We start from the raw sequence: 26,651 nt of genomic DNA, 5'->3' as shown, positions 1-26,651 counted from the left end.
AATAACTGATCATCAACTAACATTCACACTAACATTCATACAATCAGATCAGAAGCGGATACCTTATAAAAAATCAGGTGGGTAGGGCCTCTAGAAGAGATCCATCTTTAGTGCCTTCTCTAACACATCTAAGGTGGTGATAAGATGGATCTCCTCCCGCAAGCTGTTACACAATCTGGGGGCGGGGGCAGTGAATGTTCTGTAAGAAGATGTTGTTAGCCTGGTTTTTGAGTACTCCAATAGGTTCTTTCCAGATGTTCTGAGAGAGCGGGACAGATTGTGTAGGAAGAGGCGTTCCCTCAGTAACTCAGGCCCAAGCCATGAAGGGCTTTAAAGGTAATAACCAACACTTTGTATTGCACCTGGAAGCTAATCAGCAACCAATGAAGGAATTTTAACACAGGTGTTATGTGGTCTGATCTAGGTGTTCCAGTGACCAGTCTGGTTGCCGCGTTTTGAACCAATTCAAGCTTCTGGACTTGGTACAAAGGTAGCCCCATGTAGAACACATTACAGAAATCTAAACAAGAGATTACCAGTGCATGTACCACAGCTTCAAGGTCCTTTTGGTCCAGGCAGGGGCGCAGTTGGCGTATCAACTGAAGCTGGTACCAAGCACTCCTGGCCATCGCATCTACTTGAGATGACAACTGTAGAGATGGCTCCAGGAGTACTCCCAAACTGTGAACTTCATCCTTTAGGGGACGTGTGACCCCATCCAGGACTGGTTGACAATTCTCTATCCCTGGACTTGGGGTACCTATCGCAAGTACCTCCATTTTCTCTGGAATCAACTTGAGGTTTTTTCCCCCTCATCCAGCCCACTCAAGGCAAGCATCCAGAAGAGAGATGCCATCCTTAATCACAGCAACAGACGGAGACATAGAGAAATAGATTTGGGAGTCATCAGCATACTGCTAATGCTGCACCCCATGTCTCCGGATGATCTATCCCAGTGGCTTTGTGTAAATGTTAAACAACATGGGGGACAGAATGGCGCCTTGAGGGAATACCTGGCTACTCTAAAGAAATTCAAGTCTCCAGGGCCAGATGAACTATATCCAAGGGTATTACAAGAACTGGCAGGAGTAATGTCAGAACCACTGTCAATAATCTTTGAGAATTCCTGAAGAACAGGAGATGTCCAAGCAGACTGGAGGAAGGCAAATCTTATCTACATCTTCAAACTGGGGGAAAAAGAGGTCTCAAATAATTACTGAGCAGTCAGCCAGACATCAATATCAGGAAAGATTCTAGAGCAGATCATTAAACAGACAGTCTGTAGGGAATTAGAAAGGAATTCCATGATTACTGAAAGCCAGCATGTGTTTTACAAAAAGTCAGACTGATTTTATCTCTCTCTATTTTTTTAATAGAATCACAAGCTTGGTAGATGAAGGGAATGATGTGGATGTAGCATATCTTGATCTCAGTAAGGCCTTTGACCAGGTCTTCCATGATAACATTGCAAAAAAGCTAGTAAAATGTGGGCTAGAAAATGTGATTTTAAAGTGGACTTGTAATTGATTGACTGAGATCAAATTGGAAGCTTCCGATTTGTAAAAAAAAAAAAAAAGAGGTCATTGAAGTGACTTACAGAGCCCAAATTCAACACTGGATTCAACAGGAAAAGTCTGTGCATAAAATCAGTGTAACTTCTAAATTTGGCTCAAATTCAGAAGAGGTAAGTCAGGCACCAGAGGCGGTACAATGAAGTCCTGAGCCAATTCAACAGATCACCATATTATATAGCAAGTAAATTAAAAACAATTTAAGTGACCTGATCCATGAGAATTTTCAGCTGTAGAGCAGGGTATAAATGTTATACATGTAATTTTTTTGTCATTGTGTGCCTTTAAGTCATTTCAGACTTATGGTGACCTTAAGACAAACCTACTACAGGTTTTTCTGGATCTGAGGGTGTGTGACTTGCCAAAGATCGCCTAGCAGTTTTCCATGGCCAAGCAGGAGTTAGACCTTGATCTCCAGAGTCCTAGTCCTACACTCAAACCATTAATCATTTCTATAGATAAATAGATAATTTATTTATAGCATTTCAACATATAGATTTAGAGCATTCAATTGATAAGGGTGAAATTCTGCTCCAGAGAGACTGATATCTGTTAGGAAGATAGAAGCGCCAGGACAATGTGCATGACAAAGAAAAAAAAATCAAGCTACACCTTCTCACTAAAGAAATGCTGTCACAGCAGCATTTACTTGTTTAAACATTTATTAAGTCACTTCACAACAAATAGTAACACATCAAGTGCTATCCTCACATTTCACGGTAATCTCACTTCTAAGGAGAAGAGTGCTAGCCAAACTGGGTGATGATTGTTGTGGGTTGTAAAAAAAACAACAAAGCTCTATTGATATTATTTGACTTAATATTTAGGAGAGGAACTGCTGCAGTGCCTCATTTATCAATATTTGTGGAATATTTTCTAATTGAACAATTAGATCTAAGAATAAAGACTCAACAGGAGCATTATGTAGGTTAGAAATTTCGACATGCAAACATTTTTTTTTTAAAAAAAAGAAACACATGAGATTCTTTTCAATGAACTTTAGACAATCCTTTTGCCTTAGTACTTACTAGAAACCAGAAAGCTAAGGTTCTAATGATAAGGGGAAGGAGAAAATGGAAACACTTAGTGTGGTTTCCCTTTTTCACTTTAGTATCATGGGGGCTTTCAGATTTCAGAAATCAAATTGTCTCATACATGAGACCATTGTCTGTGATTCCCTTCTCCATTCATCCCAGAGCCTATTAACCCTGATGAGTATATTTTTTCCCTTTCTAGTCTTTTACTATATAGATATAGATATATTAAAAAAAGATGTCCATATGGGAAGACTCCTTTATATTTAGAAGCTAAAGGCCCATTTATTAGAAGAGGAATAGATACTTCTTGTAAAATGGTCTTCTTATACTCCAACAGTCCTGATTTGGCTGGGATAGTCCCAAATAATCTTCTATTGTCCCACTTTTACAGTTGTATTAAAATGTCTCAGTTTCTCTCTCTTCCTCCCTCTTTCTCTCTTTCTTCTCAGCTTATTTCAGTTGCTGCACACTAAGTTCAAAATGCAAATCCACTCAGTAGGAGGGAGAGGAGAGGTGGAATTTTGCCCTTTTCAGAGGGTCTTCTTCTCCTACATTGTATGCTCTTGTTCATTAATAACCTTTTCCATCTGTACTACATTGCATGGCCATATGTTTTCTGTGGTTTTTTCCCTGTGAAATGTTAGAGGCTATAAGTCTATTGCTGCATCCGCACTGCAGAAATAATCCAATTTGATACCATGTCTCAAAGCTATGGAATTCCAGGAACAGTAGTTCTGTGAGACATTTAGTTTTTTCTTTCAGAGAGCTCTGGTGCCACAACAAACTACTTCCCAGAATTCCATAGCACTGAGCCATGAAAGTTAAAGTGGTATCAAACTGTATTATTTCTGCACTGCAGATGCAGTTTATGGGTCTTTGTACTCTATCCCATCCCATGACCACACCTAGGACAAAATGACAGTGCCTTCCTAAATGTATTATACTAGGATGGGTAATCGTGGTTCTCTATATGCTTTCAGGGCATCTTTATTGGGGGGGGGGGGGCACAAGGGGTGGGCACTACCCGGGGAGATCCTCAAAGAGGGGTGACACTAATGCTCCCCAAATATCTAACTTTTTGGTAGCAATGAGCTGTGGCATTCACCTGCATCCTTTTAAAGTGCTGAAGAGGTGGCATCAGTGGAGGAAGAATGAGTGGGAGGAGAAAGGAGAGGCCCGAGGTTTTAATCTTTTTATTATATTTACATTTTCTTTAACAGTGTCACGGGGGTTGGAAGGCAGGATGATGTGTGGATCCTTTGGGGCCTATAAAAACATCCTTGGGGTCATATGTGTGGTGGGTCACCGTGGTTAAATGTCTGTTCTGCAGCCACTCACTCACAAAACACAAGGTTGTAGTTCAGTACCAGCTAGGGTCTCCAGAGCTGACTCAGCCTAGCATCCTTCTGAAGTCTCTAAAGTAAGTACCCAGCTTGTTGGGTGCAGTTCACTTACACATTGTAAACTGCTTAGGGAGTGCTTAGGTGCACTTATTATTATTATTATTATTATTATTATTATTATTATTAGTGGTATAGGAATGTACTTGCTATTGCTATTGCTAATGTAGCAAGGCCCAGAATAGGAAGCCAAAAGCCATTCTAAAAATATGTGTGGCTAGAGCACCAGAACTTTGTTCTGCAGTGTGTCAGTTGGAGGGCGGGAGGGCTGAGAAAGCCAATCATGCTGCCATGAAAGACTATGCAATCTTCTGTGGAGTTAGTGAAGTCAACTAGGTGTCTAAGGAAACAATGGCCCATTACAGATGGGCAAAATGTGGCATGGTGGTGGCAGTACAAGGGGTAGGGAGCGTGCACCATTCAGACGCTCCCTAAATCTAGTATGTACTCCGTACGTCAAAATGATGGTGCCCTGTACACATGGGTGCCGCCATATTGATGCGATGGACGCTTAGAGTCCGCACATCGTGGTGCACTTGTGACGTCACGAGTGTGCTATTTGTGCACTCGGGCATCGCAAGCATGTTAGAAAAAGAACCCACTTTTTGTGGGTTCTTTTTCCACTGGTGGGAAACTACGTGGTTTATCTGCTGTGGCTTCCCACCGGCGGAAAAGGAGGCGGCGGCGGCAGACTGCCCTTTTTGGGCGGTCTGTACCCCGCCTATGACAGCTAGGGAATCCACTGCAGGACTGAACAATCCGTATATTACATTACATGGAGAGCCTCCTGGACAGAAGATGCTTTCCTCCTCAGAAAACCCAATAGCATCCAGACAATGATACCTTTATTGGGTGAAACAAAATACACAATATACCTGTTGCAAGCTTTCAAAGCTCCACTGGCTTCTTCATAGGGCAAGGTGTTAAAAACCATACAGGAGGAAAAAAAATGAAGATGTTAGTTATAGGGCTGCATTTTGCTGTATTTGTCCTCAAATGATACAGTGGGGTATTTCTTGCAGGCTGGAACCTCCTCCATCTAGCCATGTGGTTACTGAGTGATTCTCAAAGTCCAAGAAATTTAACATCCATTTGTAACACAAAAAGATGCTTTCTTTGGAACCCAATGTGTCACTATCCTTTGTAAGGCCACAGGCCATTTTGTCAGCAGAGGATTTCAGAAAGTCACTCTTCACATGAAGAGACTTGTGGAAGCTATGACACTGTCAGTCATTAAGATGAGTCTCAAAGAATAACAAGAAAAAAAAAGATCTTGATACACAGAGAGAAAATAGAGATAGGGGCATTTCTGTTGGACACTCTCAAAATTATTATTTCAAATATGGAAGCAGGAACCATTAAAGTGGAAGTTCAAGAAGTGACATCACTTGGTAAATTACAAGAGGGCAATCAAAAAGGCCATCAATATAGATCAGATCTTCAAACGTGCTAAACACATTTTCAATGAATTAGTAGTAGCAGCAGCAGTAGTAGTAGTAGTAGTAGTAGTAGTAAATCCATTTATATCCTACTGGGACTAAGATTGGAATCAAGTATGAAACAGGTTCATACTTGGCAGAGTAGGGGCAGCATCCTGGCTATTGTACAGTTAAGAAACAAAACTGTTTAGGGAAGAAAGAAGAGAAAGTGAAATATTAGTCAGTACAGTCACTATAAGAATGGTCAAAGTTGTTTCTGGATGTGGAGTGAACAGTTTTGGGGAAGGCCAGAGTATCTGTGTGGTATCTAACCAAAAGTATCCAGATACAAATGTATCTACATATATATAGGTCATCTTTTTAATCTGGTGTTTTCATTTAATGGAAGCGGACGTCTGGGATGTGAAGAAAAACTCCAGCTAATAAGCAAAGCAAATATGACTGTTTTAAGATTAACATTAATATTAGGCTGTAATGAGTTTCAATCAGTGCCATGCCATCTAAGATAATCCAATTTTCTTACATGTGAGACATCTTTTTGATGAGCAGGAAAGGAAAGAGATGATTGATTCATGACATTTTTGAGGCTCTGTAGGGAAGAATTGTTTAAATGACTGCTTGGCATTTTATGTCTGTCATTCAAAACTATCCTTATAAAAGAGAGTTTTTAAAGTATTTGCTTAAAACTCAAACAGTAGCATGTAAATTTATGGGCTATATAAAGAATGAAGAAGTTGCAATTTCTACTGATCATACAAAAACTACATCGTTTTTTTCTTTATTAAAAAAATCTGAAATGCATTCAAAACACTTCCTTGATTGTCTCTTTAGAACTTTAATTAAACACATTTTAGAGTTACAATGCCCCCTTTGCAGTTAGACTGTCTAACTTCTGTAGAACTTGTAGCTGTTTCCACACTGGTGTTGAAATGCATTTATCACACCTTTTTAAAGTCATGTTGGTGCAAGTCATAGGCAGTTGCTTAAAGAACTTGGAAGACTCAAATCTGGTGACAACACAGTTTGATCCACAGACAGTTCTCAGAAATAGGAACACACCCACTCAGACACTGCAGCATGGCTGCTTTGACACTTAACTAAGGATTAATAATCTAATTAGAGCAGACTTGTTATAAATGAATTTGAAACATTAGGACTGAGAGTAGGGGGGAGAAGGGGGGAAGGAGACACAGAAGACACATAAGGCTTGATCCCAGGCTCACAGTGCCAGAGAGTGAGACATTTCTCTTGATTTCTCTGGGCACTGAAGAAGAAGCAGTCCAATAATATGATCAGTCCATAGCTACAAATATTGATTTGAAAGATGCATACCACATACTGGTAAAGCACCTTTTTTGTTCTCACCGCCTGATGACTCACAAAGCAGTATGCCAGTTTCTGAACTGCACAGAAATCTTCACACTGGAATTTTTAAAAAACCTGCTTTAGGGCATGATATTGAATCCTCATTGTTAATTTGACATTGACTTGCTTATTCATAATGGACGTATTTGTTTTGTACAAACAGAAGTAACTGTTGGCTCAGGTCCTAAACTAGCATAAGGTAACATTATATCAGGAACCAGTGCTATGTATTATTAATGCTACTGAAGGCCTTTTATGTAAGGTACTCTTCTTTCTGAATTTGATATTTCTTTTAAGTCAAAATGCCTCATCTTATGTTCCCATTATTGATTATAATCCATTATTGGTTAGGGGGGTGTTCAAATGAAGACTCAGAGCTTGGAAAATGTCCTTCTTTGCACTATAGCCCCTATGCTTGCTAGGAGGTTCTGGACACTGTAGTCCAAAAAGAGAAAGAAAGAAAAGGAAAGAAAAATATTTTTGAAGCTCTGGAAGATTATGGTTCAGAGACGTCAGACAGCCTAGTCCCTTAGTCTCTTTCTTCGCTGTTTCGAGAGCAATCATGTATGGCTTATATTCCACTTGGTCTGTATGGAAACATGACCAATGCTCTTTCTTGGAATAAGTAAGGAATAGTGGTAAAGTTAACTTCAACTTTTTAAAAACACAGTTTCAGGTACCAACCATTTTGGGGACACCTGCCAATTTGTCTTTTAAATCAAGGCTTAATCAATCTGTGTTTAATAAATCTGAGTTTAATAAATTCAACTAGCGTAACCCATCAATGGTCCTTTTGCTTCTATTCCAGAATCATTTATTATGGTGATTATAAGGTCTCATTTCTCAATTTCTGGCACTAATAGAATTGGCAGGACTGCCAAAAGATAGTTCAACTAGAAGAAGTCAAAGGATGGTGATATCTAGGTTTTTGGCTTTCCCTGAAACATTTTCTGCAGTGACCTTTGTTCCTTGCCTGTACATAGACCATGTTTACAGATAGAAAACTTGGGTGGTATTGACAATATTTCTTTCTGTGCAGTGAGAAATTCACTTTTTTTGGTATGGAAGGACATTTGACCCCGTCAATTCTACATGTGGTGTAAAGAGAGTGTATTGCCAGATCTGGGAGAAGTTACTTTTTTTGAGATTGCAACTCCCAGACCTCCCTACTACCATGACCACCCCCAGTTCTGAGAAGAACAATCCAAAATCAAACAACTTTGCCACAGTTTTCATTGTGTTATCTCAAGTCACTTCAAGCACAGCATTTTTGAGTGTAGCTAAATGTGTGAATTAGCCCCTGAAACTTTTGGCTGTCTTTTTGTGTCTATCAGACTATGACATACAAGGGAAAAAAGGGGAATGTTTCCAGTTTTTACCTGGCTATTTTTCTGTTCCGGCAGTTTAGATATTTTACATTCAACAGCTTGTTTTATCACCAACAATAAAGAAGTTGCAACACTTCCAGAACCTTAAAAAAGAGAAGAGTGGAAATCTAAGTTAATCACAAATAACATACCCATCTTGTATCTGTCCTGATTATTTGACATGACTATCGGTATTGTAACACTTTAGGCTCCCCCCAAAAAATGTCCTCTCCTTAGTCACATATAGTCAGGCAGAGAACCCATTCAACACTCAGAAATGCACATATTGATAGCAGTTTATATGCAAAATACAATACATATAAATACTGATTAGAAGATAATGGATTTTTCTCATTTACTCTAGAGTGATAGCTAGTGGATATGGTAGTATGTGGTGTCATCCATGTCAAAGTGATAGCAGATTTGTGTCAGTATTTAATTCAAACTTTTAAGGACAATCCAAGGTGCTGAAAGGGGTGAAAGAGGTGTGTGGATAAAGCAATTAGGTGAAAGAGGTAAAACTGATCAGATGAAAGGGGTGAGAGGGAGAAAGCAAATGTAAGTATGCAAATCTCCATACCAGCAAGTGAGAAAGTGAATGAAGCTGCAATTTCCACCCACCATTATTCACTCAACTGCTTGCCAGTATAGAGATTTGCATACCTACATTCACATCCCCTTCCATCTGGTAACTGTATCCACACAGAGATGGTTATCACTTTGACATGGAAGCCACCACTGCTTTGTATCTACTAAGCATCACTCTAGAGTAAATGAGAAAAGTCCACTGTCATCTAATCACTTGCAACACTTCCAGAACCACCAGTGGAGGAGGATAAAGTTATCAGATGATCACTATATCCACACACACTCTTCATCTGATTGCTATAGCCACTCACACTCTTTCATCTGATTACATTATCCACCTCCCTTTTCATCTGATCACTTTCCCCATTCACTGGTTGGGGGAGGGGGAGGGGGAAATCCAACCTACTCTTTCACCACTGAACTCATGGCTGAACATAAAACATGGCGACACACACTAGGCATGCGAGAACCAACCTGATCTGCCTACCTATTATCCCCCTGACTCCCAGGCCTACATCAACATCACCATGGAGCAGAGTCCACACAAACACGTGAATATCCAAGTTTTCCACTGAAATCCAAAATAAATTGGCACTTTCCTCCCTGGATTTCAAGCCCTGAGGTGCTGGAAAGGCCCATATTCAGCCTGGATCATGGTGTGTGTCATGTGCACAGCCCTCTGTGGAAATGGAATGAGCCTGCTTTATTTGGACCATGTAGACAAGACACTAGTACAAAATTGAGAGAGGTCTTTTGTACATTTAATGGTTCTGCAGGAGAGGGAATTTCAGTAGCAAGAATCTGGAAGCCGCAACAAAGCCACGCTCCAATCCTTAGGACTGGAACGTGGCTTTGGTGTGGCTTCTGGACTCTTAGGAGGCATACATCATTTAAACAGCATACCTGCAAAGTGACCCGAAGCAGCTTTATTTAAGCCTGTCTGTATGGGGCCCAAGTGTTTCTCTGTACTTGGGACAGTGAAAATAATCTCAGTAGAATATAGGTTGAATCTTTGTTGTTCACGTGTATTCTGAATGCATCCGATTATGTTTTGGGAATGCTGCCAACCCCCCAACCCCCCACTTAACCCAGGATAATTGATCTTGGATTTTTTCCCTCATGTTTTCCTAAAAGATTCACATAGTCAACTGTGTGAATAATCAATGCAAATAGGCTTTGGATAAAGTGGGATAAAACTCTGTTTGCCTTGAATGTGTTTAGAATAATCAACTCCATCTTTATTCACAGTGCTGACATGTGAGCAACAGAACTTACAAAGTTGCACATAGGCATGGTTCTGATATAAAAATAGTGTGACCAACAAACACAGAATGTGTGAGTGAGTTTATTCTCATACTCATGCTAACAAAAATGTCTGAATAAACCCATGGTTGCATGACAAGCAGCACCTCTGAAATTCCTTCTTCTACACAGATAGAGTATTCACTCTGACAACCTTACCAATGTTTGTGTATGAATCAAATTACAAAATGATGTACAGTACAAATTTGAATTTGTTTTACTCACCTTGAAGTATAATTCCTTCGATGATCTAAAATTTTGCAGATTGAGAATCCTATTTAAAGGCAGGAATACTTAACTTTAGTGGAAGCAAGGATTAGGATCAGCGGCTGAGCCAGGATGGCACTGAAGAAGTGACAGCAATGCAGTGCCCTAAAAGCAATTTATTTGACTAAACTGCTAAGATTTAGAGTTTTAGACCATATAGGTAGGATTCTGAAAGTATGATAGGCAGGTCCAGCCCTACAGTTAGGCAGTATGGATCAATCAGCAGCAGCAAACATAGCTTCCCTCTGAAAGAAGACAGAAAAGCCTGTACCATGCAGCCTGTTCTGCATCCCTTACTCTAGCTTACTATTTTGGGATGCAGTGAAGAACATTGACTGGCATCTTCTCAGTGAGTTATGCAGACACATATCCAATGCAGACTAATATTTACATATTTCACTTTAATGGTTGCTATAATGTCTGAAATCCTCTACTGACCTTACAACAATAAATGTTAAAATAAAGAAATAAAGAAATAATATAAAGAAGAGAAACAAAATAGTTATTAAGGAGAAGAAAAGCTGGTAAGGAGCAGAAAAGCATCATATAGTCTGATGTGCAGCAATGACACCACCCCCTGGGACATCTGGAGGACTCCCAGGAGGTCCTGGAGGGTCCCTAGTAATCCAGTCATATAGGATCCCTATATGAATGGCTGAAGACCCAGCCATAGGAACGTAGCTGGGCATGTACTGTATCTCCAACTGCCTCCCCCAATATCCACCAACCAATAAGTGTCTATGCTAGGAGGCTGCAACAGCTAAAAGGTGTTGTGGGAGGGGAGTGAAAGAAATATCATTGTTCTGCCTGGGAAAACTTTTTAATATGTGTCCCAATGCAGAATCTCTGTCATTATAATAAAACAAAGGAGATTATCACATAGGGATGAGAAATGTGAGAAAAGCACTATGCTCTTGTCATGTTTGCATGATTGCAGGAAGATTTTCACACGACGTAGTGCACATACTGTACTTGTCCTGTCATTGAAGCATCGTGCTAGTGCAACTTCTCATTAATGATAAAAAAGTGTTAATGGCTTGCCAATAGCGCTTCATTAGCGCTATCATGAACATGTGAAAGGCAATCACGTTTCAATAGCGCCATTAAGAATCCTTTGTTAAACTGTCTGGAAATAAATTGACTCCCCCAGTTCCCCAATGTTCCTTTTGGCAGAATCTCTTGTGAGTCACAAGAAGGTTCCTTAGCAGCGAGAGATTATCCATATGTTCTCTCTCCGATCACAACCCCTTCTTTCGATGTGTGGCATGTAAAAGCGCTACAGTATTTTACCATTCATGAATCATTAATGCCCCGTTGTTGTGACACCGTATGAAAGTAAGTGTTGCAATTTCACCATTGTATAATTCTTGCTAAATAACTTTAAAATAGCACTATTAAAGTGTAAATAGCCTTCATGTGATAATCTCCAAAGTTTCAAATGCAATGGGGGATGCCATCATGTCCTTCCTCTCAGGAAGCAAATTTTCTTGGGATTTGAAATGGTCTGTAGACTAATTCAATAAATAATCCATTCAGGTTTGCTTATTATCTAAGTTTCTGCCCACTAGGGAGGGGGGAAATATTCATGAAAAGAATGATGGAAAGTTTCTTCAAACTTTGCAAAGTCTTCCATGGTGAACACATGGCTTTTTTGTGCAAAACATTGTTGTTATGGTGAATCAAACATATTACCTTCATAAGAAACTGTTTTGTATAGAAAATACTATTTTCTATGTAGAAATCACATTTTCTCCACAAAACAAGTTGGGTTTGCACAGCGGAGAGGGGGACACATGTGCTTCTGTGCAAAATTAGTCTGTGAAAGGCTCGAGAAGTGTAAATACCTCTCAAAAAAAGTCTATTTTATTTGAAGCTATTGGATATGAAGATATACATCTCTACTGTCTATCCTGATAAGGTCTCTTAGAATTCTTATCTCAGGAGTTTCAAAAGTCAAACAAATGTCACTTCTTAAATGGAAACCAAACTCTTCTTTGAATGATACAGATGTCATCTAAGTTAGTGATCTGCTGAGATAGTTGGTTCAGACACAGCTTACAAACAGGAATCCTGTGAGCAGAAACAAAACACTGACATTTTAATCTAAAGAAATAAAATAATGTTGGCAGTGGGCTGCAGATTTCATTTTAAATTACAAATCTGACCATTGATGTATATGCTCTCATCTCATGTGTTACAATGGACATAAGTTTACCAAAGGTAAGCAGAGAAATTAAGTCACATCAATTTCAGTGGGAGAGAGTGAACCATGTTGTTATGTTTTCCATTAAAGTCTTTCAACTTACATAACTATGAATGACAGTGCTCTTTCCTAGCAAGGATTTATAAAACTTACTCTTTTGTTCTTAGGGTGTCCTTAGACAACAATCCTATACACCAGTAATCACCATTCTATCATCCTTCAGAAATCTCAGACTTTATCCTTCACTAGCCATGTTGCCAAGATCTCCTGGGATCTTTTGTTCCTGGGAGATTTTGGAGGACCAAAAAATGTTTCAGCCAGTACTCTACACACTTACATGCACTTTCATTTACTCTTTAAATTCACCGTGGCTTGCCTCTGAGAAATATGGATAGGATTGCATTGTTTCAATGATCATCAGACAGTGCTCCTCATTTACAATGAGGGCTTTTGTATAATAGAGTTTACACACCATGCTATTTAAAAAGATATCTTGTTCTCATTGTTAAACAGCAGAATGTCATAGTTTACGCTGGGTCAGGACTTAAAATAAAAATGGAGACAAATTAAAATTAGCATGCTTTTCATTTGGTTAGTACTTCTTCTCCCACTGTAGTTTCCCTGTTTATTTTCGCAAAGTAGCATTTCATGTTAAAGTCAGTTAGTTGCACTCTGCTGAATATGTATTTCAGAGATAACAAGTGGATGCCTTTCTACAAGATTCACTGCCCATAAAAGGCCTATTATTGAGTGAAATGATTTCCAGCAAAATTGATCTATTTTGAGTATTTTCCAGTTTGAAATTGAATAATGTATATAAGAGCAGTCACTTGAGGCTCCATAAAACAGGAGAAAAGGTATGCATTAGGAAAGAAAAAGGGGGAACATGTTGAGCCTCCTTAAAAATGAAAAATCAATTGGTTGTAGTCAGAGAGGTAAGTAAGAACTTTCAATTCATCTGTCATTTCTTTTGAGCTCTGTTTTTATATAGGAGCAGGATGGTTTTGGACATCCCAAGACCTAACAACAAGAAAGTTCTGCCTATGGCATCTTTCTCAACAAACATTAAACCCTAAAGCACCATGCCCAGAAGTGAGCATTTTTCAGAGAAGCATTCCCCAAAGGTTTTTATAGACAGATAACATTTTGATGCATTTCACTTCAAATGCAGATTCTATTTTTATATGATTTATATATCCTTAAGACCAACATATCCTTTGCTGGAGCAGAAGGGGAAATGCTTCTTGTCTGATTCTAGGTGAGTGCTTTTGGATGTGAAACAGAAACTACAATGATTAGGAATGCCAGCTCTTGATCTGGAGATGGTACCCATTGCTTTAAACACCTCTAGGTCAGCAAGGCTAGAGGCTTGAATTTTCCAGCAAGTGCCAAAGGAAGACCAAAAGAAATATGTGGATGGCTGTGGCACAGAGTTCAGAGTCACTGTTAATCATATGTCATGCTGACTATAAAGCAATATACCAGAAGATGACAATCCTATCTTCAAATTACACCTTCTTTCAACTTTTGGGGTTTTGAAAAGGGTATCAGGTCACATATATGAGTCACAAGGATATTGGAATGTGGCCTGTAGGCTGTGTCTTTGTTTTGGTAAATTACAAAATGATCTTAAGTTCAGATCAGATGATAGCAGTAACAGACATTTTTAAATGTTTTGAACAACGGAAGATATTACTAACTAACTAAAATAACTCTCCAAAAAGGGAAGTTTGAAAAGCTGTTCAACCCTCCTTGCTGTGTAGCTATTCTTTACATAGCTTCAATGTATGTGATGCTTTATTTAGTGGTTTTTTATTATAAATGGACCAATGGTCCTGTTTCAGGGTTATAAATTAAAAGTATGAACAGTTGACAAGAATATGGTAAGAAACAGAGAAGTATGTTGCTGGACATGGTTACTTTTATCATTTCTGATGTATAGGAATTCAATGATGGATAATTCAAGCTGTTATTTAGTTAGAGCAAACCATCACATTTTCCTCATTCTTTAAATCTTAACTTATAGAAGGCTTCATAAATTTAACTGGAGTAACAAACAAGAGATAAGAGCACTTATCATTACTTGTACATTTAAAAAGTGACAAATACAGTCACTGTATCTGATATTATCTCTTAAAAACACAACTTTATTGTCTACTATAGCTACCTGTCAGCTTGACTTGTTTAGATGCAGTGGGAATCCAATCCCTGTCTTTGTCAACTGTAGATAGAAGAAGATAGTAAACAGGAAGAGGAACAAAAAATACTGTGCAGAAAATGCTGTTTTCTTTTCAGCAAACTAGTTTTCTGAACAGAAAAATGCTGTTTTCCCATTCTTCAATTACTTTTTCAAATATTTTTTTAATAATCTTTTCCTCACTTACATAATCACAGAGGTAAAATTCAAAGACACAGCCATGTTAGTTTAAGTCATTATGCAAAGACGCATTTTAGCAAAAGAATACGAGATAGAAAGAACTTGATAGCTTTTGTAGACTTCAGTCTACTTCCTCAGATGCATGGATTGAAGTGTCCAGGAACAGACTTTTATTAGTTATCTATTTAAATAGCAAGAGAAATACAAACTTGTTAAGTATGATTGCAGGGTGACAAATTCAGTTCTAACTATGGCGGGATACAGACCGCCCAAACCACACGGCTCCCTATCACAGCAAAAAGAGCCTGGAAAACACAGGTTCTTTCTGTGGCGTGGTTGTGACACCACAAAGCACCAATGATGCACTTGCACCGTCACAAGGGTGCCGAGAAGTGCAGACGCTAGGCGTCCATCACGTCAAAATGGTGGCGCCCGTATGTGCAGGGCACCGCCATTTTGACGCCCTCATCACGTGTGAGAGGTGAGGGGCATCTGAAAGCGCTGCCCCTTGCATGTCACGACGGTGCCCCATAGGGCCCGTCTAGCCAGCGCCTTCATGTTTTAGAGGGGGGAGACAGGAGAAAGGATGCAAAAGTGGAAAGTAATAATTGTTGTTTTTTAAAAAAGTAGAGTTAATGAATTGCAGGGGATGGGGAAAATTCCAGCAGAAAAACAAGATGGGATAGAGGGGTAACCCACCTTTCATCAGTAACTGCAGTAATAAATTTTATATCCTTCTGTCATTTCATATTCTTCAAAATCTTCTGGTTTATGTGGATGGTATTTTGGGGATGGAATGGCAAAAAAGAAGCGAACACTTTTTTCATTGAAAGATGACCAGAGTGTCTGCCATTTTGTTTTCACAGAAAGCCTTATTGTGACTGCTATTAAATTCTAAAATATTCTGACTAGCTGCTGCCATAAAAAGATTGTTGCTTACTTTATCACTCAGAAGCAGCATTCTGTTTGGTAGGAGATTAGTATCTACAGAAAAAACTTTGACACAGTAGATGAGCTGTTCCTTCAACCACCTATTATAGGACAGAGGTATGCTGCTAAATACACCTTCAAATAAAAGGCAGTAATTGAAGCAGGTGTCAAAGCATGCCTTTCCATGAAATAGTGTTTTTAAATCTCATCAACTAGGGAGGAATGCTTAAATATTGCAATTTTTTTCCTGTTTGGTATATTTGGGGGGGGGGGGACAAAAATGCTATATTTAAAAGCACACCCAAGTGTGCTTTATGAAGTATCCCAGATGACTACTATTGTTCCTCCTGCTGCTGCTGCTGCTTTCCTCCATCTTCTTCAGTTTGGGTAGGAAGAATCCATGTCCCCAGGCTGTATGCCTGGGATGGGTGTTTACTGGTCTATTTGAATAGAGACCAATAACTTGATTGAACTTGGCACATCGTGCCAGGTCAGGGACATGGTATGGGGTGTGGCTAATGCTATTTAAGCCTGCTTCACCCTCCCTTCTCCCTCTTCCGAGAATTGTTGTCCCACCCTCCCGCCTCGATTTCAGTGTGGCTTTGGTGGTCGCTTTATGGGCCAGGTAGGAATTTTACCCCTTTTTCTGAGAGTTTTTCACCTACCTCACACTGTTGTTCTTGGCGTAACAGATTAGCTCAGGTGTGGACTTAAATAGGTGTTCATTGGTGGTTATGGGGGGAGATGTAATGGTCTGGTGAACACCTATGGCACCCACTTGAGGTGAAGGTTAGGCCTCTTGGACTCTTTCTTAAGTCTTGCAAGTAAGGAGATCAAAAAAGAGACCTTCCTTGGGGCTGACCTAGGATATAAGCCTCAGTCAAGTCTGGCGAGTTGACTGTGGAAATCTCAGGCTGGCGTTCCAGATGCGAGCTGGCTGGGGAGCAACCCAGTCATTGTGTTATCCTCGGAGCTCAGGTGTTTCGCCCAGGGGAAGCTGAGGAGGTGGCCTGAGGGATAGATCACCTGCCACAGCTACTCCCACATCAGGTTGCTCCCTTCAAGTTTGCAAGTATTCAAAAACAGTTATAAATAGTTATTTCCTTAAATAAAGTGGACCTATTTCAACCTACATTTGTGTCTGGTCTTGTCGTTTCAAGTTAGACAGTAAACATAAATTAACAATGAAATCCTATGCATAGTGAACTAGAATTAATTTTCATGGAGTTCTTGGGGATTGTGTATTTATTGTGTGCCTTCAAGTCATTTCTGCCTTATACAATTTTATGGGGGTTTCTGGGTCTCAGAGTGTGTGACTCACCCAAGATCACCCAGTGGGTTTCCGTGGTGAGAAGGGATTGGATCCTAATTTCCAAAGTCCAGAGCTCAAGCCTCTAAACCATGCTAGCTTGCTCACTTTGGGATTTACTCCCAAGTCAATGTGTTGCAGAATCAGTTTCAGGAAACAAAGTTGAAGGACAAAACATTTCATAAAACTGGCTTTCCTCCAAATACTGTGTTTCTGATTTCTAAAGTTGTTTATTTGTTGCTTTTTTGTTTCTTCTCAACCCTATCCCCACATGGCATGTCCTCAAACTACCCTCCCCTGACTTGCTTTTAGGCAAAGAAAGGGGCTCTTTCATATCATATTTAATTTGGCCTTCAGTTTTGATAGAGTCCTGTCAGTCACATCACATTTTTTCTATTCCTCAGTCAAATGCATCTGATTCTAATCAGGCTTCAAGTGTGAGCACTCACAGATGGTGACTCTCAAATCTATGTTCTGACAATAATGACACATGCAGGCTTAACATTCACTTTCCTAAACAAGTTGAGAGAAAGTAAAACCCTGTTTCATAAATGTGATGGCAGTTGTGAAAGGAGTGATTCTGTGCCTGAAGGACAACAATTTTAGCATGGAAAAGAATAGCTGAGAAATAGAGTATCTTCTTTCTCTCCCCAGTTTTTAAATGTTCTCTTTGGCGCTGAAACCCAAATTTCTTTACAAGCTGCTGTTAGATTCATTGATTGATGATGTAGAATCAGCTTACAATAATCTAGAACATGAGTGCAAATTGTGAGTTCATGGACCACATATGCCTTAGAGTCCTCATTTCCTATCAGATTTTGCCAGATACACTAGGCTTTTTTAATTTTTAAAAAATGCAATTTCCAGCCAGAACTCACATTTAGTTAATCTAAGTGCCCATCCCAATCTAGAATCATCTACATTAGGGGTCATGGTTAAAGATGATGAGACTTTGCTCAGAATAATGGAGGGACTTGAGTTGAGAGCCAAACAATCAGGTGGCTAGGATGGTATTAGCAACAATAGTGAAATGCTCCAAAGGATCCTGCAACAACTTGGTTAAACTGAGGGGCAGGTAAAGAGCTACAATTAGGTAGATGGGGCAACCATTTCAAGAAATATTAGCATTGTCACCAACTCTTCTCTCCCGTTAGAGTGCAATTAAGGGAGTACCAGACAGCCAATCCTGAAGTGAGAAGTATGGAGTAATAAACAGAAAAATCTGAGAAACTTCTTCTTCATTAAAAAAAAAAAGTCATTTCAGAAAGCTCACTGCCACCCCTCCATCCCCCACACCATGAGAAAGTCACACGAAAATATAAAGTTGTTTTTAATATGGGAGGTACTAGATCCCACCATCTTAGCATTGAATCAAATGAGACGCCACCCTCAGGAAACAAATACTGTCTTCAGAAGGCAGCTTTTTTTGATTAATTTCAATCCTGGCCTACTTTTTCACCAATGTAGGGTTGGCTCATATATCATTTTCTACTGGTTTGCTCAGCTTAATACAACCAAGATGGCTAATTAAGATTACTAATTAAGAAAACCTGACACAATATTGCTTTCAAAGTGAAGGACACAGTTTTCTCCCATTCACAACAACGTCACTTAAGATTAGATCCCACCAAGACAGACTGACTGTGTAAATAGCCAGCTGTAAACATTAGAAAGCAAGCTTGACAAACATATAGTGACTATTAGGCATGGAAATAATTTGCTTGTCACCATAAGAGGCAAGTCATTTCTTTTGACTTTGAAATGGAATTTTCTAAAGGCAAAATTCCACAATCCACAAAGCAAGGCACAGGAGGAGGCATTATCTTGGACACTATTTCTCTCTGTCATTCCCTAACATAGATTTACAGGGTTCTAAAAGCTCTAGCTTGTCAGTATTGCTCACATTTTCTGTATTAGACCATTTATGGAGTACTTAACTACTTTTTTGGGAAGAGGAGGGGAAAATATCCACAATTGTTTTGCTGAACAGATGCATTGCCATTTCACAGTAGTATGTGCTGTGAGCCATAATTGGATGTCAATATGCTGTCATGTAATGCCATTGTGAATTCAATACATTTTTAGTGTCTTGGACATTAATTAGGATGATATGCAGGGTTATAACTTCTTTTCCTACCTCATTTTGAGCAAATATTTTTAGTTTATTTTCATGTTATAAAATGTTCACAGTGATATTACTGGCTACTTTTCTGGAAGATTTATTTCTCTAGAAACATGTGTTATTGTTGACACTTCTGGCTGGGGGGAAGGGATCTAGTTGTCTTTCAGATGTTGTCGGACTGAAACTCCCATTATCCCTGAACAGTTGTGGCATGCTCAGAGCCTGAGTCCAACAATACCTGAATAATATAATCATAGAACTGAAATAGGCTCACAGGGCCACTTAGTCTAACCCCCTTTTACGCAGAGAGATCTTGTAGCACAATCTTGTAGCAAATCCAATAACATCAAAGGCAGTGGGGCTTTGATAACTTGCAACATGTATACTGTGCATTTTAGTTGTTCAAATAAAGACATCACTATTTGGTGGATGTTTGATGTTATTGGATTTGCTATAAGGCCAACACAGCTCCCCCTGGATGTTTTACGTGAAAGAAAGTTTGTCTTTTATGGTATGAATTTCCTGTGACTGATTCTAGGAATGTGAATTGATCAAAAGGCAAGCTTACTGATGTTCCCTGATTTCTGCCTCAGAGCTCATTCTGACTCAGGCACATATGGTATCCACCTTGAGTCCCTGTGCCAGGAGGAGGGCAGGATATAAATAAATAGAAAAACAATATGGGATTAGTTATTTGTAGCCAAAGAGTTATTTGCAGCCAATCATTTCCAACAGCTGATCACCAAGAAGGCTTCCTCAAGAACCCAGGACTCCTGTCTTTTGAACTGGGAATTGATAGGGGCAACCAAGTTAATTGCACTCCTAGAAGCCACTGTAGAAGCTGATCTATCAGCAAAGCCAAGGAAGGATTCTTACCGGCTTTCCATCTTCCAGGGCTTTCCCAGCAGCAAGCACTGCCATGATTAGCAGAACAAAAATTTGTACCTTTTGACCCCTGAGAAAATTTCAAGACCAGTTGTAATCATATTGTTATATGTTTTATTACTTTATAAATAGAGATAGATGAGGATTTCATTTAGTTCATTTCTTTGATAAGAAATTTCCAAAATATGCAGATTTTAAAAAATTAATGTAAAGGGAAGAAAGTTCTCAAGATTCTTTTTTTAAAAGATCAAATATTAGAGAAAGGAAAGCTGATAGACTTACTCACCCTGGCAAAGATTTTTGAGTCCTGAGTTCATAAAAGACTGAGTTTGACTCTCTTTGTATTCAGCATGTTTGAGATGCAGAGGCAACAACTTTATTTCTTTTTTTCAGGCTCCATACTATTTAAAGCTACAATGCAGGTAGGCATAACATGATTCTTGCCATGTAATACCTTTAAATTTGGTCCATGCATATGATGGAGAACCTTCTTTAGTTCATTTCCGTGAATTTCTCCACAAACAGAATAGAATGAATGCATTACTCTGAAAATCTAAAAGTAAATGGACAGATGTGACCACCCCCAGTAACAGGATGCCTTTTGAGGTCAGTGTGCCCAGAAGGACAGATTAAAAATCCTACAGAAAATAAATATAAATTTATTTCTACAACATCATAAACAAATGCAAGTACAGTTTGTCATTTTATACCTGTGAAGTTTTGCACAGTACATTTATGGAAAAGGAGAGAACCATCTGTTCAAAAGGTTACATAAGGTCCATTTGCAATTTGCATCAACATCCCTTGAGTATGATTATTGCCTTCCATATATAATGGTTTCCAAAAAGATGAGGAATATTAGCATAGAAAATCCAGGATCTTTTAAAAGACAAGGTGTCTTACTAAAATGCTTTAAAGATCTTTGTAAGACTATGGCGAAGCTACTGTACTAATACCTGGCTGTAGCTCAGTTGAGTCATATTCGTCACAAAGCATGCATTCAGTGTAAAAGAACATATTAAGAGCAAAGAAAGTCCTTAAATTAAATGTCTTACACAAAGAACGCATATACTGGAAAATATAAATGTCAGGCATGTGTCTGTGAAGATGACAAAAGACACATACATAATTATTTTACACAAAAAAGTTAATTCCCTACTGGCTTCTGTTTACTGTTGGCAAGTACAATATAATCTAGACATACCAGATAACTGGAAGAGCTATGAGAGTAATTTTTAAAAGGAATTGATAGATCAAGGATAATTTTTTTCCAGAGTATATCAAAAGTCTTCTAGCATCTCCCAAGGTTCTGCTGATTAACCCAGTAGGATATTAATTAGCAGCACATCTGCCAACCACACTCTGCATTTCTCTCTACCAGCTAGAAGAGATCTGGGAAATTCAGACTTCAGAAGTACACTAAAAATTATTTTTGTATGTTGAAGTCTGTAGAGCCTCCCTGATCAAGACATGCCATAAAACATGCACTATAAACCTTTTAGTTGAAGATCCTAAACTTCAAAAGGGCATAATAACTCATGATGGATTAAGTGGCTCAGGGTTTTTCCTCCCAATATAGTCTGAAAGTTGATTCTCATAAATGGTATCTGCTGCTAAACTGAAATCTCCCACTTCCCTGTTTTTTGTTTGTTTTTTCTTTCTAACATTTGTATGGTTATTTTGAATGGGAAATTGGGGATTTTGCAACAGTTTCAAGGTGGGGGAAAAGAGGTATGGGAAATCTTTCTAGCAATGAAGTGATCACTTGATGGTGAGGAGTATTTTATTTTTTGTCCACAAGACTCCTGATGAGGGGGGTGGGGAGCATTACTCACACTCTGGTTTGACTTTAGAACAATACCACATGATGGCATCTGAAGCCCCTTCAGGGTGACAGCAGTGCTTTATGCTCTCACTCTCCAATCTCTGGGATTTTTTTAATTGGATAAGCATCACTGTTATGGGGCACAATTCAGGACTAACCAGTGTGCCCCTATAGCTTTCTCAAATATGCTTTCAGTGTGTGAAGGCAGTAGTGTAACACCACCATTAGCACTACCAGAAGGGAAAATATGTGGTCTGTGAAGAATTGGGAGCCAGCATGGTGCAGTGGTTTGAGCATTGGACTACCTCATCCGGTCATGGAAATCCACTGGGTGACCTTGGGCAAGTCACACACTCTCAGCCCCCAAAAATCCTGTGATAGGTTCACCTTAGGGCTGTCAAAACGAAATGAATTGAGGGCACACAACACCACTATGAAGAATAAATTACTCCGCAAACTACTTTTCAAACATTCCTTCTAAAACATGCAAAAAGGCCCTAAGTGAAATATTTAGAAATCATTGTGATGCTACCAAAGGCTGATTCACCTGGTTACAAATTTTATATAAGATATCTACCAGAGATTGCTGTTGCAAGCAAGTAAATTCACTACTCTTACTGTATTGTTGCTCTGAAATAAAGCCATGTTTTTGAAATGCAACACTTTGGCCACTGGGTTTTGATTAATGCCATTTGTTCATTCAAGGTACATAATTGATTGCTGCAACTTCTACCTTTGCTGTGAACTTTCTCCCCTTTCTGTCAGAACACTGAATCCCCATAGTGGTGAATGATGTATTATGTTTTGCTGCTTAATTCTTAATTACAGTTGCAGAAAAGGAACAATACATGTGGCACTGTGATTAGCTTTCTAACAAAGAGCATTAAAATGTACAAGTGAGGAGTAATAATACTGACTATAATTCAGAGGGGTAAAGTCCCTTTGTGGTTTTTGTTCATTAGGGGATCCAGTGTTGTTGCTCATATGCCCTCTTGAAAGATGAAATGTAGTGTAGGAAAACAAAAACTGAAAACTGATCATTGATCAGTCTGGAGCTATTCTAAAGTTGCTCTCTTCACCTCACATTTGGTCCGAAATTGGTACAGATAGAATTCAGCAATGCCTTTAATTGGTATCTCATTTAAATAACTGGCTTTCTTAAGTTATTGACTTCTACTGCTTTTGATCATGCTGATTATATAAGGACTTGAATGGCTGTATCTATTTTTTAAATATTAATAATCAGTCAGAGCTACATGCCAAACAATTCCCTACATTACCACTAGTGCATAATGTTATTGTCGTCTTTAAGGGAAAAAAAAGATGTGTACAGGAGACTATCATATGAATAAACCCTAAAAATAACCCAAACTTGTAGGTGGTAGAGGTGGTGGTTTCTTCACAGTCCAAGTGTAGTTGTTCAGAGTATACAATTAACATCAAGGTCTTTAATTTACTTAAAGGCAAATACTATATGTTTGTTTCAACCAACAAAGAATGGTTTCCTGGTCTGTAGAGTTGAGTCTATACTGGCTGCTTTCTTGAATCAAAGAACAATACTTAAAAAAAGAAGAATGAAGAAAGGTCATAAAAGTAATCAAGTCGAACCTTCTGTCAAGGTTTAAGTCACAAGTGGGAAATTTTAGCACTCGAAACAAACACCTTTGCAAAGATGATGATGCTTCTTGCAGGCAATACTTCGTAGCTGTCTTCAAATATCTGAAGAGCTGTCATGTAGAAGATGGAGCAGACTTGTTTTCTTCTGCTTGAACAGGCAGGACTATAAGTGATGGGTAGAAAGAGCAAGGAAGCAGATTTCAGCTAAAAACATTGGGAGAAACCTTATAATGTCTAGAACTCTCAATGCTGGGAGATAGTTGAGCTCTCATTTGCTAGAAGCATTTATGCACAAGCTGGTCAGCCATCTGTCAGGGAAACAGCAGTCACATGATTCCTCCATGGAGCAAATGGATAAACTAGATGATCTCAAAAGATACTGTCCAGTTGTAAACGTCTGTGATACTTTAACCTGAAATTTTAAAAAGCCAAAGCTCAGTGCCTGAAAAGAGGTCCCTCATACAATACTCTTGCACTTAATTAGATTACATTACTTTATTTACATTAATTGTTATTCCTCTTCTCAAAGTAAAAACATTTCTAATTCTCCTACAGAAACTACACTAAGGACAACAATACTGTCAACAAATAAGGATTGACATAACAATCAAATTAAATAGTCAAGTAAAAGCAGCAATTTTAAAAATCCTGCCAGAGATTAAAACTTGGAATAGGCCTTCCCCCAAAAAGGGCTTTTAGAATTGGTATGCAGCTGGAAAGGACATCCCACAACATGTATTTTGCACATTTTGATTTCTCCTATAAAGGTATCAATGTTGTGTGGATTTTGATGTTATTGTACCTTGCTACATGGCCAACATGGATACCTCTGGATATGTTTTCTGGATGTAAAATACCACATTTTAGCCACACCAGGGGTCTGGGACTTTAACATTTGAGATTTCTACCTCCAACAATGGTAAAATGTTTTTCTTTAAAAAGTGGAGTACATTTGGCATGTTTTATCAAAAGAGCACCTAAACATGTTTCCTAATGCAAACGCATGGCGGCTTCCTTAGAAATTTAGTGTTATCTGCCTAACAAAGGGGCTTCTAGCTTCAGAAAGTATAGAGGCAACTTAGATCTCAAGAGCACTGTCATTTTTTTCTAATGGATTTAAATTTTATTTCCTGGAGTTCCATATGATCAAAAGGAGGAGGGGATTATCTGCATGAATTTCCCTCCAATAAAACCTGACCTTAGAAGAGAACAACATATAGACAAAATACAGGCCTTCTTGACTAACACTGTTATTTTTTTTTCCCCTCCTGTATTATTTTTAATGCCTTTGCCTGATGAAGAAGCCAGCGGAGCTTCAAATGCTCACAGTATGCATTTTGGTTAGTCCGATAAAGGTATAATTTTTTGTAGATTTTGGATGTTATTGAGGGTTTGTTCTCGCTTATAAATTCCTGGGACTTGGGGGGGGGGGGGAGGAAAGTGTCTTGAGTTTTCCTTCCAGTAAATGGCCTGCTGGAGAGCAAACCAATTATTGGATTGCCCTCAGGGTTCAAGTGTTTTGCTCAAGGGAAGGCTGAGTAGGTTGTCAAGGGGTGACACCTGGGTCACTTGAACCCTCATCTCCCCTCTTGTTTCTTTCCAGGTTCAACACAACTTATATGGGTTTGACATCAAATAAAGTGGCCCTTATTTAATCCAATTCTCTATATTTGGTCTCATTATTCCATGGTTGGTCATCAAATATTGTTGCTGTTTTTGTTCTTCTTGTTATTAATATCTCACACTTTCTCCAGACTTTGGATGGATTTGAGTTACCACCTAATGCAGTGGTTCTCAACCTTCCTACTGCCGTGACCCTTTAATACAGTTCCTCGTGTTGTGATGACCCCGACCATAAAATCATTTTCTTTTCTTTTTTTTATTATATATTTTTGAAAGTATAACATCTTTTTCCACACAATTATGTTTCCAACGTTCCTATGTCGTACTTTAAACATAATTCCATTACTTTTCCATAATCCAGTTTAGCCTCAGTTTACTAATTTACTTTTTTTAAGATTAACAAGGGAAAACTTCAATAAGCAAGTAGGTTCCGAGAGGAAGGAAGTTTTAGTTAAATAAAAGAAGATAGTATAAGGCTATAAGGCATAAAATCATTTTCATTGCTACTTCATAACTATGTGTTTACTGATGGTCTTAGGTGACCCCTGTGAAAGAGTCATTCAACTCCCAAAGGGGTCTCGACCCACAGGTTGGGAACCGCTGACCTAATGCTTACATCAGCTGTTTGAGGTAGATTAGGCTGAGAAAGAGCGAATGATCCAAGATCACTTAAGTTAGCTTCTTAATTGAGTTAGGACTTAAACTTTGGTCTCTCTGGCTGAAGTCCAACACTAAACTAATCTACCTGGTGTGGGAGACATACCAAGAAGTTATTGGACTGCAGTTCATATCCTCCTACATCATTGGCTATGCTAACTCAGGCTGATGGGAGATGTAGGCCAACATCTGGAAGGCCACATATTCTCCACCCCTATATTATATGACACTGCCTTCCTGCACCATTTGTCTTTATTAATGTAGCCTTTGTCATTAAAAATTTTGGGTCAAGAGGGAGTAGTATACCATGGATCCATTCACTTGATTCTGCTAGGTGTGGTCTACATATAATCCTTATAAAATGGAGGCTCATAGACTTCACATAGGATGACATTTACAGAACTGTTTTCAGCTTCCCCAAGTAGAGTGCTCTCTGTGTGTCTGTCCATCCTTCATGTTAATTTTTCCCTCTGTGAACTGTATTCTGCAGACAGACCAAAACTGTTCACACGCAGAAGAAACTGAATGGGTGAACCAGCTCTTATACACAGCTTAATGAACATGATCAATCACTGGTACCATAGCTCAGTGGTATATAGTCCAAGTCTCAGACATCTCCATTTAAAAGGATCTTAGAGAGTGGGAAAGGGAGGAAGACTGTGATCAGACAGCTTCTGTCAGCTGGAGAAGATACGTCTGATGACATAAGCCATTCAACTGTGTCAATCAGACTTTGTCAAAGTTACTTTTTTAGGACTGTAACTTAA

At 38.9% G+C, this 26,651-nt stretch overlaps 1 long non-coding RNA gene across 1 annotated transcript in view; it reads right to left on the bottom strand.

Annotated features, from left to right (window-relative positions):
• LOC121920761 overlaps positions 1 to 10,515 on the bottom strand; it is a 253,136-nt gene extending 242,621 nt beyond the window's left edge. The window contains exons 1-2 of the long non-coding RNA XR_006101759.1: positions 10,295 to 10,515; positions 8,192 to 8,283 (exon numbers count right to left, since the gene is read on the bottom strand). This is a non-coding gene — a long non-coding RNA (uncharacterized LOC121920761). The remainder of the gene's footprint in view (positions 1 to 8,191; positions 8,284 to 10,294) is intronic.
• Positions 10,516 to 26,651: the final 16,136 nt, after the last annotated feature.

Source organism: Sceloporus undulatus, chromosome 2 (genome assembly GCF_019175285.1).
Source record: "Sceloporus undulatus isolate JIND9_A2432 ecotype Alabama chromosome 2, SceUnd_v1.1, whole genome shotgun sequence".
Classification (NCBI taxonomy): domain Eukaryota; kingdom Metazoa; phylum Chordata; class Lepidosauria; order Squamata; family Phrynosomatidae; genus Sceloporus; species Sceloporus undulatus.
Note: the sequence above shows the minus strand (reverse complement) of the source record. Positions and strands in the feature narration are given on the sequence as shown.